Source organism: Pinus tabuliformis, chromosome 1_1 (genome assembly GCF_031772625.1).
Source record: "Pinus tabuliformis cultivar Carrire ecotype Pingquan chromosome 1_1, CPIR1, whole genome shotgun sequence".
Classification (NCBI taxonomy): domain Eukaryota; kingdom Viridiplantae; phylum Streptophyta; class Pinopsida; order Pinales; family Pinaceae; genus Pinus; species Pinus tabuliformis.
The window spans coordinates 344,221,923-344,230,039 of NC_142297.1; the positions used below are offsets into that span (position 1 = coordinate 344,221,923).

General features: G+C 38.8%; 1 pseudogene; it reads left to right on the forward strand.

Moving 5' to 3' along the window:
* The first annotated feature begins 4,664 nt into the window (after positions 1-4,664).
* LOC149212993 (E3 ubiquitin ligase PQT3-like pseudogene) lies at positions 4,665-6,328 on the forward strand (annotated as a pseudogene).
* Positions 6,329-8,117: the final 1,789 nt, after the last annotated feature.

The window sequence follows — 8,117 nt, forward strand, 5'->3', positions numbered from 1 at the left end:
CAATAAAAATAACATACTTTGTGGTGTTGATGAGTAATTTCTATTAAGTTTATGCTTTTATGGATCTTGGGGAATTCCTAAACATAAACTTCTTAGACTAAATAAGTAGCGATCGATTTATAATATTCTTTTTTTTGTGGATATGGTTAAGGTGGATGGAATCTACCCATGGTATTTACTGTGGTAGTTGCCCATGGCATTGACCCATGGTATTTGCCTTCATTTTTCGAGCGAAAACAATAAAATAAAGTCTCTAGAGATTCAATGAAGCATATAAAAGGGGATAGGAGCCTAACAATGTAATCATCAAGAGTTATTTATCTATTTTTCTTTTGTTGAGAGCTTGTCAAGGCAAGTTCTAGTTGATCCCAAGGATGAAAACCCCATGGGAGCAATTTCTCTGGTGGATCCATCGAGGATCTAAGATTGCACTTTAGCATCTTTAATTTCTTTATTGATGGGAAGCCATACATGCCAAGGCACGAGCTTTAGTAGTGCTTCTGTGGGCATGTAATTTTGTTTATATTTATTTACATAAATAAGATGCTGAACTCTCAGATCTTTATTGTGTTTGGTGTTTTTACTGCAAGAATTTTATTAGAACACCTACAATGTACCAGAATTGACTAAAAGTTTGATGATTGGGAATTACAGTGGTATCAGAGCTATGCATCCCGCTAGCCTGAGGTTTTTATTGGAAAATTCTAAATTATTTGCAAGGTTATTTGGAGGTTTTGATGCAGGGAACTTTGGTGGAATTTATGCTCACCCTAGCCAACATTTCCATCTTCAATGGAATTTCATGTCATCCTAGTTGGTTCTATTTTTCGGTTGATTGGAAGGAGAAGTTTCTGCATTATTTTGAGAGTTATTATTTTATTGCAAACAAAAGAGAAAACATTACTTTGCCAAATTTTTAGATTGGACCTGGGTCTGCTTTACCATATTTATTCATTCAATCTTACAGGGTCGAGATTGAACCCTTATCAGATTTGAGAGTCTCTTTTCAATTATATTGCAAGGCTGTGAGACTTTTTGTAGGATGTACTACTGTCTTCACTATAATTTGATTACAGGTCTATAGAAATCCAACAGAAGAGTTCATCTTCTTCTAGTGGGTCAAACACCAAGGGTTCAAAGGCTAAATTTTGAGAAGAAGTAGCATATCAGATTATATCCGTTTCATTTCAAGACCAATGGAATGAATATATTTTTGTAATCTATATTGGAAAGAGGTTGGATCATTTAAATCTAAGGAGGAGACCCTGCCTTTCGATGCCATTTTAACTTGCTCATAGATCTAAAGTGTCTCCTTGAAATAATTGTGGATGGATTTCATTGGAGGTAAAAGAGGTCAAATTGCAAAGGTTGGAAGGTCGAGTTTCTAAACTTGATCCCAAGGAAGAATATAAATTGTTTAATCTTGAGCTCATCCTAGGATTGAGGTTGAACCCATAGCCAAACTTGGAGATTGATCACTTGGAGGCCACATTTCTTTTCCAAAGACTGAGGGTTTCAAGGGTCCTTGCTCCACGCATTTTCCAGAATTCTTTCTCTTGTAGTGTTTTCTTCTCAAAGATGTACGAAAAGAACCCACTTAAGACTATGGATGATAAATAGTATCAATAATATAAATGGCTGCTAAAAATTGTAGATCTGCAACAAATGATAGAAACAAAACCTGCAAAAGTCCTAATCTATGCAACAATCATAGTTAAACAACAAAAAGAAACAATAATAACTCAAATAATACAATGGAAACTATATATACAAAGAATAGATTTTATTATAACACCTGTGAAGGGAACAAATAAATGTTAGTTGTCCCCCTCTATGGTATGGGTTCTTGGCTATCCTCAAACGTCTTCATCTTCTTTAGAGTCTCTCTCCCCTATAATGTGAAAACCCAACAAATAAAATGTTTGAGCTTAATGGGAACTCAAATGGCAGAGAAATGGAGTGCATCAATGAAAATAATCAGAGTTACAATAGTGAGTGCAATAATGAAAATAGTCAAAAGTGAATAATGAATGGAAAACCCTTCTATTTATAGCAAAATATTGAGTTATCCTTGAATAAGGAGCAATAATAAAATATTATTAACCCCATTCTTGGAATAGCCACTTGGAATGTTTTATTGTATTTGGTTAGGAGGGAAAAAATATTTAAATTTTTATTTTCAAATAATAAATAAACAAATGATTTATTTATCATCTCAGCAAATTGGTTAAGGAATAATAAAGAAATAATGATTTATTTAATTATTCCCAAGGGATTTTTCAAATTTGATAAGGAATAATAATTAATTATTCATAGAGAAAAATAAGATAATTAATAATTTATCTGTTGATTTTTCATAATTGGGTCAAATATGACAATGAATAATAATTGAACAATGGTTTAACTAATTATTCCTAGAAGGAAATCAAATAAATAGTGATTTATTTAATTATTTTGCATGAGTTTAGTTATAAATTACTTAACAAAGGTGGTTTATTAAGTAATTTTTCACAGTGAAACATATTTTACTATTGTAAAATTCGCTTTACATGGTGTAGTTTGATCCATCTAGTAAATTAGGCTAGATGATCAATATTTTGGTGATAACATATTTCCCCCCAACGTACGAGTGTTAAGCAGAACACATATGACCTAACTATGTTGTAAAGACATAATCACTACACAACAAAGTGGAGTGAGAGAGAGAGAGAGACCAATACAACTGAAGCAGGAGGATAGGGACAGAGGGGGCAAGACCAATGCAAGTCGCCTTTTATGTTGTGGTAGCAGACCTCAATGAGACGGGGGAGGCATACATATACTCGTCGAGATAACTTAGTACAAAAATAATGGTGTGCTGAGAAACATCAAACTGTGCAGTGAAGTACATGCTGAATGGTGCATGACATGTTGGCATAACTGAGTCAGAAAATAATACAATGTGTCCCATATATAATGCACCTGGAAAAATATGAGCTAGGATTGAATATAATATGAACTGATTACATAAGATATAATGGCCCTTCCCTCAAAAAATGGGTTGGAGGGAGGGTAGAACAACTAAAGAAGCCCTATTGAACAAGGAAGGGATCTGCAAAAGTAAATGGATCATCTAAAGGAGATGTGCATGCTATGAACACTGTGATTGGTAGGAACCAAACCCATTATATTTGCAGAACTGCATCTAAGGTTGTAGCATAATAGGAATGCATCCGAGCATGTGGGGGGCTACCTGAAGGGCCACCCCCTCATGAGGTCTCAAACATCTCACGCACACCTATGAACCACTGGTACAATCTACTGCATCACTTGACCATCGAGTGTATGGATCACGAACATGAAAAAACCAAGTCAAAGGTCAATAATGAGTCCCTCTACTCGATCCAAAGTACTAAACGAGAATGGAAGCTGGAACCAAGATACACCACCTTCTAGGTCGTTCTTATCGAATAAATGAGCTGATGTCGACAGAATAGGGCCCATGATATGCGAGGCAATGAGGATCCTCAACTAAGGTATGAGGGAAAATAGTAATGTGACCGATGGATTGACACCAAGTATAATGGAAAATTGGGGATTGAGGGACAAATAGATGACTTCCCTTGTCAGAGCATAAAGTGCATGGTTGACTTGGCAGCGACTGACTCAACTCTGGATGGGATGCAGACAGTTTGACTAGATGCCAAAATGGGCAAGACGGGATGAACGGTATCAAAATATGGATGAAACACTGTGATATGATATAATGGGATACGAAACAAACTCCATGGATGCAAGGGTGACTTATCGCGGATGCTTTGAACAAGGGTGACTCGATGATGCTGCCACACAAAATAGGCCCGGTGGGGACCATGAAAAAATGAGTAAATGATGGTTACACATGATGAAAATTGACACATGAGATGACAAGTTCCAAGGGAAGGTGGTCCCCAAATTACAAGCATCGCATATGAAGAAATCCGATTTTGAGAGGCGACGAAGTGACCCTTCTTGGAAAAATGGCTTCCTAGTGAAGTTTCAAATCATCCAAAACTGAGAAAGACTCATTATAATATTCAATGAGAGATTTCCAATGATGTTGATGGTTCGTCAAGCTAAGCTACCATTTGGTTAAAGTAGGCGACAAAAAGACTGTGGATTTTTCTATGAAAGGACATTTTCCCTCCAATTGGAATTCGTTTTTTATGTGAGTTGTGGTAAATTTGGAGAGGAGGAAAAGGCCGTAAATCTTGTGGAGATCATAACGGACAAATCGGCCATCAAAATCAGGATCTGCGACTTTCAGGTAGGTGGCCTTACTCATCTCTTCAATTTCAGTTATTTATTTCGTGATTTTTGGCTCTTGGCAGCTCTCTCGGAGACCCTTGCACCTCTTCACAGTCTAATCACACTTTTTGTGCCTAGAAGTGCAATTTGGATGAAAGGAAACAGGTGAAAACTTGCGAGCTCACACTTTTTGGGCATAAAACTATGATTTGGGGCTAAAAAGAGGGGTGGTTTGCTTGCTTGGTGGGGGTTGTAGGTTGATTAGTGTAGACAATGTTTTCTTCTCTCAACTCACAAGACATGTGGTGTTTTGTAGGCATTGCAGAGCTAAAAATCAACTGGTGTGAGTGAGACTTGGATACCCTCCAATCTGAGATTCAGATGGATCAAGGGGTTTGATGGGCATTGGCTCGCTATGGGTTTCTGAAGTTGGTAGAGAACCCATTGATGAGGGCAAGTGAGCCCTTGCTATTGAGAATTGTGAGCTATTCGGATCTAGACCATGGGGTATTTGTCGTGCAGGGGCACAATATTGAGCTCACATTACAGGATATTATTTCTTCACTAGACTCCCTCCCCTTAGAGTGATGGGGGATATACATATGGTGTTTCCTTGTGGGAGGAACATTACAAAGTTTGTGGAGCACCATGTCCACAGGATGTGCATGTGAAGGGCACGACTATCCCGATTGGTGATTTAGACCGGCTAGAGAGATAGGTTGTTTCCACAGCTATGCTACGAGTCTTGGGTAGCCATGCGTTATGTTATCACTGAAAATTCTGATGCAAAAATTGCTCACACTAGCTTAAGGACAAAGTGTTTTGCAGCACATAAATCCTTTTGGCAGTTTCGCAGCGCAACATGTTTTAGGTGATTTTGTAGCGCATAATTCATATTTCGCACTGGCTGCGCTACAAAATTGGGGATTTGTTCGCATTCACAACCATTCTTTTCCAGCTGTCATGTTTATCGAAATTCATTGGGTTCGCATCAACAGTTGTCAGCTTATAAGGTTTTTAGTACCCCAGCAGATGGTGTTTCATTGGGATTATCTGGAACACTCTTTCTTTGGAAGAAGCCTCCTGTGGTAATCAGTGGAATCAACAAGGGATTAGACTGTAGATATCACATCATTTATTCTGGCACTGTTGCAAGTGCAAGGGAAGCTCTCATGTCAGGGGTTAGAACAGGGGTTCATTCTATTGCAATATCTTTGAATTGGGAAAAAGATTTCCCAAATCAATGCTTGTTGCTACTCCTGATGTCTCTTATGCATTGCCAAGAGGGGCAGTTGTAGTTTTGAGGCCTAATGCAGCTGATTTTGACAAGGAAGTTGAGGGGTTCCCATCTACCCGTTCTGTTGGTGAACTGCCACCTGAATTGCAATGCCCTTTATGCAAGGAAGTAATGAAAGATGCTGTACTGACCAGCAAATGCTGTTTAAAAAGCTACTGTGACAAATGCATTAGGGACCATATCATATCAAAGTCTAGGCGCGTATGTGGAGCAACAAACATTCTTGCAGATGATCTCTTGCCAAATAAGACTCTTCGTGATACCATAAATCGAATTTTAGAGACCAACACCAGCATTGCAGAAAATGCTGGCAGCTTTCTACAAGTTCAAGATATGGAGTCTGCCAGGTGTCCCAGGTCCAAAGTTCCGTCTCCTTCTCTTTCAGGATGTGCAAAGGACGCACAGACAGCTCCTTCTAGATCTGACATGCCAAATGTGAAGGAAATTATTACTGAAATGAAGCCACCTGTTAACCAGCCACAACAATCATCGGAGAAAAACCGCTCTACAAAGATAGCTTCGCCACCTGAGGTGACACATGAGTCTATGAGCAAAAAAGAGCCTTTGTCACAAGAGAGTGCCCCAATGGTTGAGGAAGAAGTTCAACAGAAGTTTCCTGTTGGTGAGCCAGCAAGAAAGAAGAAGAAGAAGCGACCTCGACAAGTTTCCACTACCAATGAGATGCAGTGGAGAGCATCACAAGATTTTGGAGCTGACGGGTGTATGATGCCGTATGCTGCACCTGCCGCATATAATGCTTACTGACTTGGTGCAAGCATTGAGGAAAAGAGGACATGTCGCGGCGGTAATTGGAGATGCTACGCTATCATGATGCCCACATGGCGGTGTTGTTTCATGCTTCATGGTGTCCATTTTCAAAGTTATGTCGATCTTTATATGATGACCTATCCTCAACGTTTCCAAAGATTTACCATGTAGCTGTAGAGGAGTCTATTCTAATGCCCAGTGTTCTTTCGAGGAATGGAGTTCATAGTTTTCCATCTCTCTTTCTACATAACCAGACATCAATGGTGCGCTATCGTGGATTAAAAGACCTAGATTCACTTGTACATTTCTATAAGAAGATTACAGGTATTATTACAGGTCAAACGGTGTCGGTTAAAGCATATAATTGGCATGTCTACTCTGCTAGTGCTGTGGATGCTTCATTTGAGGGAAATTCTCCTCCCGTTTATACATTAGAGATGTGCATGACACAACCGGACCGCAAAAAGGTGTCTGTCCTTTACAAGGATACCTCCAAGTCTGAAATGGAGATTACACTTAATTCTGGAATAAGCAATATTCTTCCTAAGTCTAAGATTTGTGACTTTCAGTTTGATCCATGTGGGTATTCCATGAATGCTGGAAAGGCTGCAGAAAGGTTATGAGTCTCGATATTGAGGAGGGTTTTAGGAATTTGGAGCATTTACAAGTAGAGGGATCGAGTTTTACAGATTCAGGATTGATCGCCGTTGGTAAATGTTGCAGGCACCTTTTAGGTATTGATTTGGAAGGGTGCTCAAGAATAGCAGAGTCCGGGCTTAAGAAGATCATGGAAGATTGCAGGGAACTGAGTCAGATAAATTTAAAAATCTCTAAATGTGTCGATGTCAAAGCTTTAGCTTAGATGGTTTACATGGATGCAAACTCTTCAGTTGCAGTAACAGTTAAGTGACATTCATAAATAGTTATATCTGACCTAGATTTGGGCGTATCCCTAGAGTTCAAATGTTTGCTAAGATGAAGGTTACCGTCTTGATAGTTGCCTTAACTTCTCTGAGTATGCTTTGCCAAGTATTTAATAGATACCCAAAGAGCTTATGTTATATTCAAATATCTCTGCAACTTATAACATCAATGCCATGGAATTAACATTCTGCAAAATATAGTTCTTTGCCTGGACACAATAAACCTATTTGGCAGCCCTGGTTCTAAATGTGAATGATGCAGTGATTTTTATTGAGTATGATCTCAAGGAGACTGTAGAAATGCTGGTTGCTTCCTGCCTACAGTTTTTTCTCAGGGATCTTCTAAGGTCTTTACACCATCCACACGTTGCAAGTTTTTTATGTAAACCGGAAGGCAGGGAAAGACTGGAAATGATTGGACATTCATCGTTTGCTTTGTACTCATCTTTTAAGTCAAGTAGCCATGGAGGATGACATGACGTGAGACACCACAGTGCAGTTTTTAGAAAGATTGAGAGAATGTGCCACTTCTCATAGGCAGAAAGCACTTGTATTGCATCAACTGGTTGTGTAATGCTAGAAAGGCAACAGTACAGGGAGGCGCAAAATTGGTTTGAAGATGCTACTGAGGCAGGACATGTGTATTCACTGGCTGGTGTGGCAAGAGTAAAGTTCAAGCAGGGCCACATACATTCTGCTTATTGCCCTGAGTAAAATAGAACCTGAATCATGCAGCGTGCTGTTTCAAATTGAAAGACTACAAGAAAGCAGTTAAATCATGTTCAAAGGTGTTAGAGTTTGAATCACAAAATATGAAAAGACAAATTGAAGATTTGCAGATGCAGCTAAGCCAATAGGAAAGC